Here is a 17,590-nt window from a genome sequence, read left to right on the forward strand (position 1 = left end):
TCATTAATATGTTTTTACTATCACTTACCGACACGTTTGCGGTGTGTGGAAGTCTAAATAGGGCGGGCAGAGAAATGGCAAAAGCTGTCGCGGCCCTTACTCTATTAGGCCGTCAAAGGTGTATCTCAGTGTCAAACTAGTCTCCGCCACTGACATACTGCAGGTTCAACTGGCTTTAAATGAGGTATGCCGACCTTCTGTACTGGGAACAAGAAAATCTGTCTCCGTTGCCATGGCACAATCTTTCTGGCACCCTCTAAATCAGGCCCTCACTCTTTTCTCTTTCCAGTGAGCACATCCATTTGTAAACTGCCACATAATTTTTCACTTCTTCTTCTACATTGTTGTGCTTATATTTGGAGGGTGAAGTCTTTTAAGGAAGTCGCGGTTTCATGTCGATTCATAACTAATGCCAATGCATCCCTGAGTTCTTTTTCAAGGCCTTGAAAAAGGGCAGCAGCAGTTGCCTCATCACTTCCGGCAATTTCATCAGGGATTTATTGAAAGTGATTAATATATGAAACTAGATCCTAGACTGCTGTCTCAAAGTGAGCATTCCAGAATGAGCAGACTGTGTGGAATCCCAATGAAAAAATATATCTGAGAATTGCTTCATAAACAGGTCATACTCTAACTATCTGCATTAATCACAGAGGTGGCAAATTTTAATACATCCTAAGATAGCTAAGACAAAATAAATGAGACCTTAGTTTAATCGATTTGAAACTGTGAAAACTGAGCATCAATCAATCAAGGGTTTATAAAGCGAGCTACTCACCCATGAAGGTCTCAAGGCCCTGGGGGTGGGGGTAGTGGGTGCAGCTTCGGATCAGTCAAAGAGCCAGGTCTTTAGGCTCTTCCTGAAGGTTTGCAGAGTGTGGGAGCGTCTGATGTTGACTGGGAGCTCGTTCCAGGTCTTTGCTGCGATGTAGGAGAAGGCTCTTCCGCCTGCTCTGGTTCTGCGGATGCGTGGGGACTCTGCCAGGGCATGGTCGGCAGAGTGGAGGTTCCTTTTGGCTACGTGAAAGCAGACACTTTCGTTGAGGTATTCGGGTCCGATGTTGTGGAGGTATTTGTGGGCGTGGGTGATTAGCTTGAAGGTTACTGTCTTCTTGATGCCAGTGGAGGTCTCGTAGGTGCTGGGTCATGTGCTTGTGTCTTGGGGTTCCGAGGACTAGTCGGGCTGCGGTGTTCTGGATGGTTTGGAGCTTGTGTAGCAGGGTTTTGTTGATTCCAGTGTAGAGGGCGTTACTGTAGTCCAGTCTGCTGGTTATGAGTGTGTGTGTGACAGTCTTTCTGCATTCGGGGGATATCCACTTGAAGGTCTTGCGGAGGATGCGGAGGGAGTTGAAGGAAGTGGAGGTGACGGCGTTGATCTGGCGGGTCAAGGTGAGGGAGGAGTCGAGATTGATGCTGAGGTTTTGGGTCTAGTCCATCGGGGTGGGTGGGTGTGCGAGGGCAGTGTGCCACCAGGAGATGTCCCACGTGGTAGGGGAGCGTCCGAGGACCTCTGTCTTCTCCGAGTTCAGTTTTAGGCAGCTGTCGTTCATTCAGGCTACGATGTCTTTCATTCCTTCTAGGAAGCAGAGTCTGGTGTCTTCGAGGTTGTTCGTGAGAGAGAGGATGAGCTGGGTGTCGGCGGCATAAGATACTATGTTGAGCCAATGATGTCTGAAGATGGCTGCGAGGGAGACCATGTAGATTTTGAAAAGAGGTGGGGCTGAGTGAGGATCCTTGGGGTACTCCCCAGTTGATCTCTATAGGTTCGGAGAGGAAGGGAAGGAGTCTGATCCTTTGGGTTCTGCCGGTGAGAAAGGAGCGGATCCAGTAGAGGGCGGTTCCTCGTATACCGGTGTCGTGGAGTCTAGCTGCGAGAGTGCGGTGTGAACTTAGTGTCCAAGGCTGCAGAGAGGTCTAGTAGGATCAGGGCCACAATGTGGCCCTGGTCGAGTAGCATGCGGATGTCATCGGCGGCGGCGAGGAGGGCGGTCTCGGTGCTGTGTGTGCTGTGAAATCCAGACTGGGAGGAGTCGAGGATGCCGTTCTCTTTGATGAAGATGGTCAGCTGGGCGTTGAAGAATGTCTCAGTGACTTTGGCTGCAATGGGAAGGAGAGAGATGGGCCGGTAGTTTTTCAGGCCTGTCTGGTCGGTCGAGGTTCTCTTGAGGAGGGGCTTGACCTCTGTCCACTTCCAGTCGTCAGGAAGATGCCGGATTCGAGGGAGGTGTTGATGGTCCAGCCTAGTTCAGGTGCTATGGTGCGGTGGCTCTGTGGTAGATGTGCGGCTGACAGGGGTCCGTGGGGGCTCCTAAGTGGGTGTTCTTCATGGTCGTGGTGGTGTCTTCAGTTGTGGCAGGTTTCCAGGTGGTGATGGTCGGCTGGTTGTCAGTGGTGGAGAGGGGGGTGGTGTCCCGGAGTCTGTTCGCTGAAGTTGTCGTAGAGGGCCTTGTTTTTCAGGTGGAAGTAGGAGCTGAGTTTTTTGCAGAGGTCCTGCGATGGTGTGACATCCGTGGCTTCGCTGGGGGTTTGGTGAAGTGCTGTATGATGTTGAAGAGTTCATTTGCATTACTTGGGTTGGTGTGGATTTTGTTCTTGATAAAGGGCTGCTTGGTGGTTCTTATGCGCTGGTGGTATTCATTCATGGTGTTCCTGTAGTTGTTCTGGTCTTCGGTGGTTTTCCTGTTCCGCCAGAGTTTCTCGAGGCGTCTGCTGGAGCGCCTGGCATCTTGGAGGTTGGTGGTTAACCAGGCGGTCTTCAGAGGGCGTTGTTTACCCGGGTGATGGAGGGGTGCGAGCTTGTCAGCGCAGCCGGAGATCCAGCAGTGTAGTTCTTTGGCTGCGGAGCTGGCATCGCTCGTGGCGGAGGGTGGTGTTGAGGTGTTCCTCTGTGATCTTGCTCCAGTTCCTTCGTTGCGGGCGTGGGGTGGGTTTGGGTGGTGGTGGTGTTGTTGAAGGTGAAATGTACGCAGTGGTGGTCAGTCCAGAGGGCCTGAATGGTGTGGCTGAAGTGGATGTTTCTCCCACCTGCGAAGATGGGGTCGAGGGTGGGTCCGGCTCTGTGGGTGGGAGTGGAGACGAGCTGCTTCAGTCCGTGGTTGGCGAGGTTGTCAAAGAGGGTGGTGGAGTCGGGGATGCTGCGAGCAAGTGAAAGAAAAAGTAAGAATAAGAGAAGAAACATTGGGGAGAAAAGGAAAAATGAAGAGTAGGAGGAAAGGTGAAAGAGGTGTGATTAAAGGAATTACATTTTAATGAATAACACCCATTTTATATGCATCTCCTACATAAACAATGCGTTGGAAATGCTGTTATAGGTAACAAATGCCAAGCTGTCCGCCCCGAACAACGCAACTTTGTGGCCCCCACGAGCCGTAGCTCTCAACATGAAGGAAGGACCCGTCCGGCCCAAACAACACGACTTTACAATAGATGGAGTTTCTGTGCAGTGGCGGCTCAACCTTAAATACGTAGGCACAATTGCGAGCTCTCTGTAATATGAACATCACATCACATTACAGAACACCATTCTTGCTGTTGCCAAAGATTGTCAGTTCTATAAGATCGATGGGGTAAAGTAAAGGCGGAGGATTTTCAGAGAAACAACTGCTTCATTTTAAAACCTTTGACTACTACAGTGTTGCTTTGATTTGAAAACATGACCGGCGTTGGCAGATTTTTTGCTTGTGCGGTTGGAGGTGATGGACTTCTCATTTTTTGTGGCCATTCATGTGGGTTGGACTTCTGGAATACTTGCTACAAGGATTTCAGTCTTTTCTCCAGTAAAGCAAAGGACATTTTCCATTGATTGGTTTTAAAGGTGGTTAGGGCAATTTGAGAACCTAAATATGCATCTGCATTTTGTAGGCATACATTTGAAAATGTAAAATGTGTTGTCCTGGCACCTGGGCCACAGGGAGCCAATATAAGTTGGCTCTAGAATTATAGACTGAGATGAGGTCCATTGTGGTGTTGTAAGGCAGCACAGTGAATTTTTTTCATGGCTTCTGGATTACTCCTTTCTTTCTTTGAGTTGGTTGGGCGGCCTTTCGATTTTTCTGGGTTAACCTCATTTGCAGTAAAAATTAAGTATTTTATTGCATTTATTTAGCACTTACTACCCCTTGCAAGGTGTTGAAGCGTTCCTAGATGGAAAAACGCATCTCTAGTACCCAAGAGAGGACTAGAAAGCTAGTCCGAGTCCCCGTAGTTTATATGTGTTATCAAAAGAGACTAGCTTAAATATGACCAAAATTGTTAGGACTCTGATTAGATTTGTCATGGGCACCTGGTTGGTGAGTTCATGAAGCCCTCACCCACCAACCTGGTTGGTGGCATGCTTCATCATCGGGCCCACCCAGTGACACCTAATGTGTCCCGGGTGTGCTGCGACACCTGATTACAGCTAAGCTGGTATTTTACTGAGAGTGCAGTCTGAGGTGTAAAGTGAAGTGTGAGTTAAAACGGCTTGGCGAGGGTCCCAGTACTACCGGAGTACGAGGACGGTGCAACAGGTACAAGGCAGGCTCTGACCAGAAAAGCTGGTCAACCCCTTACCGCTTCACTCCTGGAAGCATTGGCTGCAAAATCTAAGCCCATATATGAGAAGGGAATCCCCTCTCACACTTAGAGAAACACCTTAGTGAGGGAACACAGAGCCTGGATTACACTCCTTTTTAACCTGCACTACACTCTATTTTAAAAAGGTCCTGAGGAAAGCCAGATTTAGTTTAAGGCACTGGCTGAAACATGTCGACCAACTGATGGATGTAGGAGGTAGTAACTCGCCTCCCTTAAACATCCCCAAGCCTTAATTTAACCGCTGACGGGGGTCCAGTTACTAAAATTTAATTTACTTTCGGGTACTGGGACCCTCGCCAAGCCGTTTTAACTCACACTTCACTTTACACCTCACACTGCACTCTCAGTAAAATACCAGCTCCGCTGTAATTAGGCGTCGCAGCACACCCGGGACACATTAGGTGTCACTGGGTGGGCCCGATGATGAAGCATGCCACCAATCAGGTTGGTGGGTGAGGTCTTCATGAACTCACCAACGAGGTGCCCATGACAAATCTAATCAGAGTCCTAACAATATTGGTCATATTTAAGCTAGTCTCTTTTGATAACACAAAGTTATGATCTTTGACATGAGTTGTGGGCAGTTTGCATAAATACATTAATAGTAGAGGCTGTAGGAGGGTGGATACCTGACTATGGTTGCCCCCAACTTTTTGCCTGGTGTTTTGCTGGTTTTCCGACTTAGTTGACCTGGGACCCTGCTATTCAGGGCCCCAGGCCTACTGCTCTCTCTGTAAAATGGATTCCATGTACCTTAGGTGCATTTACCAATTGGTACTGGGCCACCTTATCAGTCCCTGTACCCAGGGCATAGGTGTACCCAGGGCCTACCAGGGGCTGCAGCATGTATTATGCCACCCCTGGCTGGCCATCTAAATCTGACACAACTGGCTGCACGACAGCTGGGGCAAGGTGATGTAATCACCCTTTGCTTTAGATATAGTATACCTATATCTAACCCTAAAATAGACACATGTATTCCTATCAGTCACTCCTATGGCAGGCCTTAACAATCCTGAAGGCAGAGTGCTTGGAATTATGTGAGATGGTGCTCTGGCATGAACTGAGCCCGTCTGCAGTTTGCGGAACCAAGTCCTAATAGCTGTTCTATGATAACGCGTACCATATACTCTTAAGTGCATTATAATCCTCGCGGGGTATTTGCTATCTTTGGTATCGCTTTATCAAAACATGTCGAGTAAGGTGTCATACGAATTGGAATACTAACCCCTCGCCAATTCTGGCAACGGGGTTAGCATTCCACCCTTCTAGAGGGACACGACATGTATGTAACTGTGAACCCCGGTTAAAGTTAACTCGAGCCTCAGCATCACAAAATGGATGCTGCCACCACAGACACAAGTCTGACCTCCTGCTGCTGGGAGTCCTTCCAGCGAGGAGAGCTTGGACAAAGGGTTTCCTGTCGGGGGCGGTGCTAGCACCGACCCAGACAGGGTTTTGTGTATCCTAGGTAGGCAGGGCTGAATAGGAAGGTGACTGCAAGTGGCACTCACTGTGCATCTGCCAGTTTGAACCAGTTCCAGGGGCACACCAGGCCCTGGTCTGGGGAAAGTCCGGCATGGGACGGACGGAGTTGTCACCCTGCATCTGCGGGCACCAACTCCTTCCTCCGGAACCAGACCGACCAGCACGACGAGACCCGGCTTCCCTGGCACCTCTGACCTCTACCTACATCATCAGCCCAGCTGAGATCCGTGGGTGTGACGAGACCTCGAGGGATCGGCCATCATCAGAACTGCACGACGCTTATCCAGCACGACCGCCGAGGGATCCTCGAGTGAGTGCTTTGGGGTTTGAGAAGCCCTAACCCTGAGCAGCTCCGGCACCGAAGTCCAGCCCCCCAGCATTCACGAGATCTGCGTGGGGCCCTTCTGCTCTTTGCTGCTCACCGCGTTGTCTGGCCACTTGCCTGCTGGCTTGTAGCCCTCTTGACGACGAACGATGACACTTTCATCGCTGGTCTGGTTGCTCCAGACTGGCCCTTGCTCCCCTCCAACAGAGGCGCACCCCGGACCCTCCTGGTCCACTCCAGACGCCATTTTGAGTCCACCGCGTGGGCTTGCATTTGCCAAGAGTTGTTGCCCCAACCCTGGGTCCAGCAACGTCGACAGCAGATACCATCGTGGGACAGCTCGCACCTCCATCCTGGTCGCCGACAACGCCTCCTGGTCCGAGAGACTGCAGAGCCTAGCGTCACCCACTCACCTGGTCGAGGTGACTTCGTCCGGTGCCATCCTGGTGCCCATCTAATCACTGGCTAGTGATTCAGAACTTGGTCCCCTCTGCTTACAGGCATCCTCCATCTCCGATCCAGGCTTGGATCACATCGAACTTCATAACTGGTCGCCTGCCAGCAACTTCTTCTTTCAGGCTCCATAGACTGCAACGAGGATTCCCGACGTCTTTTCAGACCTATGCAGCCGCAGCCCCTGGGCTAGGTAACCTGAGCATTTCGGTGCTCCAGCATAGCTTAACTATCTAAGTGTCCAGATCCTTTTTCGTTTCAGCTCTACCTAGTCGGATTCGTCCGATAACACTAACTTTACGAAATCTAGCATCCATAGACTTTGTCCCGCATCCCGCGTGAGAGTGCACACTCTGCACCCGATCTCCCTAGGCCTCCTGCTCGTAATCTGAAGGTTCAGTAGTCCAGTCCTAGTGATCCTAAAGCCTTTGAGATTAGTTACTTACCTGCTAGTATTTCGCATTCCACTTTTGTAGTATATGGTTTTCCGTGCCCCTCGGGCATTTGCGTAAATTGTGCGACTTTCAGAATTTCTTTAAGAGCTTTGTATTGTGCTTAGCGCCCTGTCCTCATAAAGAGTCCAGGGCTGTTGTGTTCTAAATAAATATACTTTTATTTTCATAACAACTTGTGTGGTGTCCTTTCACTTGGTGTTCAAGGGGTATATGTGATGGTATAACAGCTGGCTTAACACGCCCTCTAGAGTTTAGCCTAAAGACTGCTCTTGTCCATGCTACTAGGATAGCTGGTCTAAAGGTTGACTTACAACCAATCATCAATAAGGGTCGTTTGGAATGATACACAGTGATCACTAGAATAGTGAGCACTACATATCAGGCCAACTTCTCACAGAGGCAAACATGCTTGTGACTTATATAAGATTGTGACATGAAGTGGTACCATGATCACATACACAATGGGTATAAAGAGTTCACCAACATAAACAAGGGAAATTGCCCTCACTCACATACCGAAGTATACGCGGTGGTTCTCCGTCTGAGCAGGTGCATGCGGGTCTAGCCGGACTGAATGATTGTGTTCATGGGCAGAACCCCCCGGGCGGCCACCAATTCGTGTTTGTGAATCCCATAAACTCGTGAATGTTTTCCCAGGACTGTTGGGGACATTTCCTCCACTGATTTAGAGACATACCCAGGAGAGTACGGATCTCTGTGACCTACATCTAGCTGGGCAACCCAAGGGTCTGATTAAGACATGGGTAACTGGTGGATTTGACTGCGACAGTCCTGAAGAACACCGGGGCACAAAGATAACGGTCGAAACATGTTGACTCGAGCAGTGGTAGGAGGGAAGTCTTGAGAAACCTCATTTTCTCATCAAGACATTTTTCCCATCCTTTCTTTTCCTTTTAATCCTGATAAGGGTACCATAATTGGTTCTAATAAAGTATTTCTTTCTTTTGGCACCCCTAATCAGTTTTAACACACGTCCTTACTGCACTATTTTTTGTCGCACATCAGATTCACGAGGTGTTCCTCCACACACGGTATCACTAATGTATGTTACTCGTTGTACGCATTCACGTATTATGTTGTACGTCTTGTAACGTGGAAATGTATTACTTTTTTCCCCTCCCTAATGCTCCGCCCTGGATGTGGCTACACCAGTGCGTTTGTAGCAGGCCCTATGATGAAGCATGTCACATACTTCGGTATGTGAGTGAGGGCAGTTTTTTCTAAATTGGGAATTTCCCTTGTTTATGTTGGTGAACTCTTTATACCCATTGTGTATGTGATCATAGTTTATTTAGGGGGTTCTGGGTATTGAAGTATAAACGATTTGGCCCTCTCCCCTTTTGTGTGTTTAATAATGAAGTGGTACCACCCAGGTGCGCGGATGTTAGGTCTTTTCTTTCTGCACCAGTTAAGTGCTGATCTGGAGAAGAGCTACCCATCTGTCTCTCTTTTTGACAGGCATTTTAGACTTTGAGTGATTTATTTTTGTGTGATTTTTTTGTTGTTGCGGTTATGTCCCTTGAACGTACAGGGTTTAAACCGTGTGGCGCCTAACACTGCGGCACGTCGGCAACTAACACCCACCTCCTATGCATGTGGTGCCTCGCAGATGACCACGAAACAAAGTTGTGCTCTGACCGTCGGGCCATGGCTCCAAGGCCTTGTGGGAGAGAGCTTTGAAGCTTCGTGCGGTCCGGCAGTCGACTACGGCTTGCTAGACTCTGTGAAGATCCCAATCAAAGAAAAGTTGGTTTTGGGAGCACTCCAGGAGCCCCAAGTCTTCTTCCTCCCACTCGAGGTCCCTGGGACACTAGGAGGAGGCACAAAAAAGTTGAAGTGCAATCAGTCTTCACCTCGTCTGTGGTCCATCGACGAGATGGGTAAGGAGTACAGACGCCCTAGGCACGGTTCTGCAGAGCTACGTTCTACTTCATCCCCCAACCCGTTTCCGGAAGCCTGAGCAACCCCTGCTTAAAGAAGTTTTTGGAGACCATATGCCAGGTATTTGAGCGGACCGACCCTTCTGGTGAGCCTTTGGGCCCATGTGGTCGGAAGGGGCCCCATCGAGTTCAATGCCGTTGGCTGGTGCCTCATGTATCTGATGTCGCTGCTGGTTCTGCCAACGTGACCTTTTTTGGCGTCTGACCCCAAGTCTGTGCCCCCGGCACCCACCTGCAGCGCCATCACCATCCTTATACCCACGGACTCTGAGTTTGGTCGATTTCGCTCAACGCAGACGGAGCCCAGATGTTTTGCGTCATTACCTGTGTGTTTTGAGGACTAATTCCTGATGTAGCCAATTGTTGTTTTGCAGCTTGAGCAGCATTCACATAATTTATTGTCATTATTTGCATGACAAACTGTGTTTAACGCTTATCTATCTATCTATCTATCTATCTATCGCCTCAAATTGTAAATCGCTCTAATATCCTTTGGGATCAAGTTCGCGCTATATAAAACTTTATAAATAAAGAAATAAGTGCTTGTGCCGAGTACCAGAAACTGGGAAACGGCCTTTATGAACACGGGCTGGGCCACGCTTGCCGTTTCCCCCAAGCTGAACTACGCTTGCCTTAACAACATCTATGTCATCACCATGCATATGTGTGGTTAAGGCAATGTGCGGTCTAGATGCGCTGATGTGTGGGCACAGGAAGAGTAAGTATCAGGAAAGGGAGCTCCAGGACGTGGTCTAGTAAGTGGGGCTGGGGCCATGTGGGGGGGGGGGGTAGGTTTTAGGGGTGGTGGTAGTTTTCAGGGGACGGGAGGTGGGGTTGTTTTTAGGGCTTAGGGGTGGTGTCGTTTTTAGGGCTCAGGGGGCTGGGGTTGTTTTTAGTGCTTGGGGTTGGGCTGTTTTAAGGGCTCCGGGGAGGTCGGAGTTGTTTTTAGGGCTCAGGACGGGGGGGGGCTGGGGTGTGATTTTTACCAGTTATGCCTTTACCACTAAATTGCGTGGTAAAGGCATGCGTGGTAAAGGAATGCGTTATTAAGATGCATTTGTTGTTTGGGCAGCATTTAGAGGCACGTGTGGTTTAGCCATGCGTGCCTCTCTCATACAACCCCAGAAACCACTGGCTCAAATTAAGCACTAATAACTCTCTGAGCTTTACAACAATTCAAATCAAGTGTACGTATATTCTTGTGTTACATAAATTATAAAGTAAGTGCAGAAGTAAAGTCTCTTAAAGTTCTTCTTAGTAGACAATCAAAAAAGATGTTAAAAAAAAAAGAAAAAATAAGAGTACGGATGAGAACACGTTCTTGGAAGTAACTAATGATGCAACTAATGAGATAGAGATTATCAACCTTTCTTCATTTGAATTGTCAGATAGTATGATTTCACTATTAAACAAAGGTTTGGGATTCTGTCTGTCTATGAGTATTGATTGGTATACTACCAAGATTGATGTTTAGAAATTTTTGAGGTTACTCAAACTTAAAAAGTTTTTTTCAAATCAAGATACTGTGAAAAAGAGTTCGGCTAATACAGTAATATTAAGTAATGTGACCATACAGTAGGTAGAAGATACTAGACTCCTTCTTTCACGTACTGAAAGTGAGGAAGATCCAGTCACTATGAGTTCGTTATTAGAAGATCTGGAGATCAGACAGAGCTCTGCTGTTAGTAGTGGCTTGAAAACTAAGTCAAAATGGATACCGCAATTATCCGCAGAGAATATGGTTGATGCCTTTTACAAAGCTGTCAACCATGACATTGACCGACTTATTGAAAGAGAGTATAGAGGTTCTAACAAACCTTTACCAGGTAATCATAGTAAGGAAGAAAGGTTGGCTCTCAAGACTTTGACATCTAACTCAGAATTGATTATACGTATGGCAGACAAGGGCGGCAACATTGTCCTAATGAATAGGAAAGATTATAATGAAGAAATTTTGTCTCAACTTAGTGATGAGAAATATTATGAGCAGGAAACGGTTAGTCCTTTATTACAAGTCACTGAGATGATTAATTCCAAACTTAAGGATTGGTATGATTCCTGTCTACTAGATCATGATGAATATGTATATTTACGTGTGGAGTTCCCTAGGGCCCCATGTTTATATAGTTTACCCAAGATACATAAGAATCGGGAGAAACCACCGGGCAGACCCATCATTTCGGGCATCGGTGGGCCTACAGAGAAACTGTCTCAATTTATTGATTTGTTTATAAGACCATATGTCAAGAAACTTCTTTCACATATTGAAGATACTAAGCATGTGCTTCATTTAATGAGTGATGTTGCATGGGAAGCCGATATGATTCTGGAAATATTGGATGTAGTCTCACTGTATTCTAATATTGACCATGTGTTGGGATGTTAATGTTAATGTTAATGTTTTTTTTTTTTTTTTTTTTTTAACATCATTTTTATTGCATCACCAATATAGATGTACAGACAAGATATTCAGCAAAAAAAAAATAGCATGACATGAACCGATTCGATTGAAGACATTCGATCTTCATCCGGAGGGATCACCCCGCTCTTGACGCGGGTGGCTTCATTTCCGTTCTGGTCCCGTACTTCTTACATTGTCTGACCGCTTTATTTTGCACATAACCCTGGAATGCTTTTGTGATTTACGCCCCTCCCCCTCCCCCAATTTCGGTACCCCAACATCCCTCCAAACCAGCTTCCCACCCGCCCTCCCCCGTGGTCGCGCTGCGCTTGAGTAACCATGTATTAGTGCCCGGTGTGTTGTAGGAGGAAGCAAACAATCGCTAAGGTGTGTTCTCCTGTATAGTGTTGGGGTCTGCTCCAGCTAGTTCGCTCTCGCCTTCCTGCCCCTCATCGTCCACTTCCCTGAGCGCCTGCACCATCACCTCCCATGCAGTCGCCCTTTCCAGTGCTTTCTCGTCATTCGACCTCCAAGCCATCTGGTACCGTAGGGTACTATCACACGCTGCCCATCTCAGACACTCCCCATACCATCTTTTATACGTGGGCCCCACTCTGGACTTCCAATTTCGTGTGATCTCCCGCTTGGCCAAGATAAGCCCTAAATCTATAAATTTACTTGACATCGTATTTCTAGGTGTATGTGGGAACCAGTGAAGGATGCCAACTGCTTTAGTATACTGGATATCCCTGTCCGTCGCGCCGTTAAGGGCCCGCCCAACTTCCTGCCAATAGTCGCCTAAAGAGGGGCAATCCCACATCATATGACATAGATCCGCCCCCGCTGTATTACATCTGGGACAAGCAGCGTCGGTCGCCCCAAAGTACTGTTGGATTTTCCCGGGCGTGAGGTATGCCCTGTGGATAACATAAAAGTGGATCAATTGGAACCTGGCATTCCTCGAGCTCTTCCGCGCCCTCCTCAGCAGTTGGCCCCAGGTCGTGTCTGGTATCTCCACCTGGAGGTCCAGCTCCCACTTGGCCTTCAGGGCTGCCAAAGGTTGCAAGGCCTCCCGCTGCATCCTCGAGTACAGGCACGTGACGGCCTTAAAGGTTCCCGCCGCCATCATGGCGTACTGGCAAGCCATCGAGGTGCCTGGTTCCTGCAGCCCTTCCCCCCAGTGGGCTCGCATGGCGCCCGTGACTGCCGCGTGCAGCAGGTAGTCACCCCTCGGTAGGTCAAATCTCTCCTGCAGGTCCCGAAACGGCAGCAACACCCCATCTTCGTAGAGGTCACCCAGCACGTGCACTCCCGCCTCCTCCCACCCTAGCAAGCGTGACCAATCACCTCCATGTGGGAGGGCAGTGATCATTCCCAGCGGTATTTCGGGGGCATACATAAGGCGGACACCCGCCCGCTTACGGGCCCGGTCCCAACATAGCCGGAAAGTCTGTTCCTCGACCGTCAGGTCTCCCACTCGGAGTTTCTGGTGCAGCGTAATATAAGCCAGAACGTGTCGCGGGGTGCCTTCGGCTCTCGCGTCCTCGGGACCTCTATAAACTCTCGCCACCTCCTGAGTAAAAGTCTGCAGCTGCGCGGCGAGGTAATATCCTTCGAAGTCCGGCACTGCCATACCTCCCTCATCTTTGGGGCGTAACAGCGTGTCGAGCGCTATGCGTCTCCTACCCGTGCCCCACAGGAACGCTATAATCAGTGACCTCAGGCGTTTGAAAACCGAACTCGGGATCCATACCGGCAGTGTCCTAAAATAATACAAAAGCCTGGGCAGAGCTATCATTTTAAGCAGGGAAATTCTACCAGCCAGGGAGAGCGGTAGAGTTGCCCAGAAGTCCATAGATCCACGCAGGGCGTTAATACAGCGAATTATGTTGCCATCCAGCAGGTCGGACGGGGCGTGGTAAACATAAACCCCTAGATAATGTAGGCAGCGCGGCTCCCACCGGAGTTCCTGAGCAGTGAGTGGGCACGGCTCTCCCGGCCTCAGGGGAAACAGACAGGATTTAGGCCAGTTGACCCTCAGGCCCGATAACCTACCGAACTGCTCCAGTAGCCTCCGCGCCCCCTGAAGTTCGGCGCCGGCATCGGCCAAAAACATCAACAAGTCATCCGCATATAGGGAGATGAGGTGTGGCCTCCCCCTAAAAGGCAAGCCTGCGTAGTGGCGGCCCAGTCTGGCTACCGCAGCGAAGGGTTCCATTGCCAACGCAAACAGTAGCGGAGATAGGGAACAACCCTGTCTAGTGCCACGCCTAATCGGGTATTGTCTTGAGATCAGTGCGCCCACCCGGACCCTTGCTACCGCCTCAGTATAGAGGACCTTGGTCCACTGTATATATCCGTCTCCCAACCCGAAGCGACGCATCACCTCATACAGGTATCCCCATTCGAGGCTGTCAAATGCCTTCTCAATGTCGATGGACAGGACAAATGGGGAGACGGTGTCTGGCCAGTCCGCACCCATCAGTCTCGTAAGTCTACGGATGTTATGAGTGGTATTGCGCGTCGGTATGAAACCGCACTGGTCACCATGAACCAGGCCCGTCATGTGCACTAGTAATCTGTTGGCCAGAATTTTACTGAGGATCTTGTAGTCCGTCGTCAACATAGACAACGGGCGATACGAGGACAGCGCCGCACCCTCCCTGCCCGGCTTCAAAAGTGGGATCATAAGGGCCTCGCACATAGAGCCCGGGAGTCGGCCCTTCTCCTGCGCCTCATTGTATACCTCGCGCAGCCGCGGAGCAAGATGTTCTAGGTATTTGCCATAAAATTCGATCGGTAGACCGTCAAGGCCCGGGGTCTTGTTTCTAGCCATCTGTTTTATAGCACAACCTATTTCTCCTAGGGAGATGGGCCGCCCTAACTCTTCTGCCTCCGAGTCCTCCACTCGCGGCAACTCTAGCCCGTCCAAGAACTCCTCAAGCTCCTCCGTCCCTCCCGTGTCACCACTCAGATAGAGCCCTTCATAATAAGCTCGGAACTTGTTCAGGATCCCGGGTTGGGAGTGGCAAGGCTCCTCCCCTGGCTCCTGGATCCTCATGATCGGCCCTCCCCCCCGGATAGGGTTAGCAAGCCAAGCCAACATCGCCCCCGCCTTATCACCTTCCGCATGCGCCCTCGTCACGTACGCCTTGTGGTCGAAGCTACGCAGCCGCTCCAGCTCCACCGCCAGCCCCTCCCGCGCCCCGCTAAGCCCCTCCTGCAGTTCAGGGTGATTCGGGCGCCTCTTCTCAAGATCCCTCAGCCGTGTCTCAGCCTTGTCCAAGTCATCCAACAGTGTCTTCCGCGCCCCTGCCGTGTGCCCAATACAGTGTCCCCGCACCACCACCTTGAAAGCATCCCATTCAACCGCCCTCGTGGAAGCCGATCCACTGTTCTCCTCAAAATACCTCTCAATACGTTCACTCAGGGCCTCCCTGAACAACAAGTCGTCCAGGGTGTCAGGTTGCAGGCACCATGTTGGCACGCAGTTAACAGTCACCATCCATTCCAGAGACATCAACAAGGGGTTGTGGTCCGATATCGTCCTGGCCAAGTATTCCGCCCCTCCCACCGCGGGGAGCACACATTCCGAACAAAGAAACGCATCCAGCCTCACATGTATGTTAATGTTAATGTTAAGCTGCATTTATAAAGCGCACTGACACCGGAGGTTTCCTGGCGCTAAGATTGAAATTGGGGTAGGAGAAAGAGCTAATGGGAGTTCGAGAAGAGCCAGGTCTTTAGGCTTTTTCTGAAACTCAGCAGGGTGTCAGAGGTTTTGATGTGTAGGGGGATGGAGTTCCACAGCTTGGGTGCCAGGAAACTGAATCTCCGGCCACCCAATTTTTTTAACTTGATCACTGGGGAGGTGAGAAGGTGAAGATGGGCAGAGCGGAGGTTGCGGGTCGGACAGTGTGGGTTAATGAGGGATTTCAGGAAGGCCGGGCATTTGGTATGCCGTGCTTTGTAAATTAGGCATCCAATTTTGAAGGCAGCCCTTTGTTCAATGGGCAGCCAGTGCAGCTTGGCCAGGAGGGGTCTAGCAGATTGCCATTTGGGGACTTTACAAATAAGTCTTGCTGCCTGGTTCTGCACCATCTGGAGGCGGTGGAGCAGGGACCTGGATAGGCCCCAGTAAAGGGAGTTGGAGAAGTCGAGGCGGGAGAGAACGAGGGAAATGACAATTTGCACCAAGGCCTCGTGGGAAAGCAGGTGAGAAATTTTTCGAATTTTGCGAAGCTGGAACATGCTAGCAGAGATGATGGCTCCGACGTGGGTTTTCAGGGAGAGGTCTTTGTCAATGGTGACACCCAGACTTTTTATTGCACTCGACGGAGTAGGGGCAGTGCCCAGTTCGGCTGGCCAGAATTGGGGTCCCCAATGTGCAGAACTAGAGCAAGGCAGGATGAGTTCCGTTTTTTCCGGATTTAGTTTAAGCTGATTAGATATCATCCATTGTTGGATGTGCAGCATTACTGCCTGGAAATTAGATGCCGCATCCGGGGAGTCTAAGGGAAAGATGATCTGCATATCATCTGCATAGTTGAGGACAGTGCAGTTCCAGTTGCTAAGTGAGTGAATTAGCGGGTGAAGGTATAAATTAAAAAGTAGAGGTGAGAGGGAGGATCCCTGGGGGACTCCACAGGTGGTGGGTACCTGGGTTGCAGTGAAGGGGCCTAGGTGGACTGTTTGCACTCTGCCAGAAAGGAAGGACTTAATCCAATCCTGTGCAGGGCCCTGGATGCCTGCTTGTCCGACACGGTGGAGGAGGATGTCATGGTCCACCGTGTCGAACGCGGCCGAGAGATCCAGAAGGATTAGTGCCTGGGGGGACCCTCTATCGGCATTCTCCCGAAGAGTATCAAAAACTTTTAGAATGACTGCCTCGGTAGAGTGGGCTGGCCTGAAACCTGCCTGGTTAGGTACTAGAAAGCCAGAGCTCTCTATGAACGCTGACAGACAGGTTGTCACATGGGCCTCCAGCAGTTTAGAAGAATAAGGTAAAAGGGAGATGGGCCTGTAGTTGGCAGGGTTGGCAGGGTCAGCTCCGGCTTTTTTTAGGAGGGGAACCAGTATGGCCTGTTTGAATGCAGAGGGGACCATACCAGTACTTAGGGAGGTGTTCAGGAGAGGGAGAATACTGTCAGGTAAAGCTGAGAAGACTGCCCTGAGGACCGAGGGGGGACAGCAGTCCTTGGGAGAACCTGATTTAATACGAGTTGTGAGCTCGGTGAGGGTGCTGGGAGTAATAGCTGGGAACTGAGTGAAGGTTGATGGGTTGAGAGGGGAGGAGTCTGAGGAACTAGAGGGAATAGACGAAGAAATGGCGTTCTTGATGTCAGCGATTTTCTGGACAAAATAGGTATTGAGCGCGTTACAAGTGTCTTGGGTTGGAGCCTGGGAGGGAAGAATTCTTTGGTCAGAGGAGAAATCATTCATGATTTTAAAGATTTCTTTAGATTTGTTAGCGGCTGAGTTGATTCTTTCGGAGATATGTGAAGCCTTAGCTTTTATGATAGCACTTTTGTATTCATTGCGGGCTTTCACATACTCCGCGCGGTTCTCCGTGGAGTAACCCCGTCTCCATTTGCGTTCGAGGAGGCGTAACTTCAATTTGTGAGCTTTAAGTTCCTCGGAAAACCAGCGGTGGGAGTTGCCACACCTCATGTGAGCGAAACTGGTGAGAGGGGCGAATTTGTCGCTGGCCGCTTGCAGCCAGGTGGTAATTGCACCTTCCATAAAGTCGATACCGGATGCTGGATTGATGGTAGGGCAGGTGTTGGCTGCAAAGTCGTGAAATCCCTGGGCGTCATAGGAGTTCCATTTGCGACATTGTCCACCAGGAAGGGTAGGGGCCTTAATGCTCCCTTTAATGGTGATGGTAACCTCTATCAGATAATGATCTGACCAGAGACAGGGGGAAATGTTG

The sequence above is a fragment of the Lissotriton vulgaris genome, chromosome 5, assembly GCF_964263255.1.
Source record: "Lissotriton vulgaris chromosome 5, aLisVul1.2, whole genome shotgun sequence".
NCBI classification, from domain to species: domain Eukaryota; kingdom Metazoa; phylum Chordata; class Amphibia; order Caudata; family Salamandridae; genus Lissotriton; species Lissotriton vulgaris.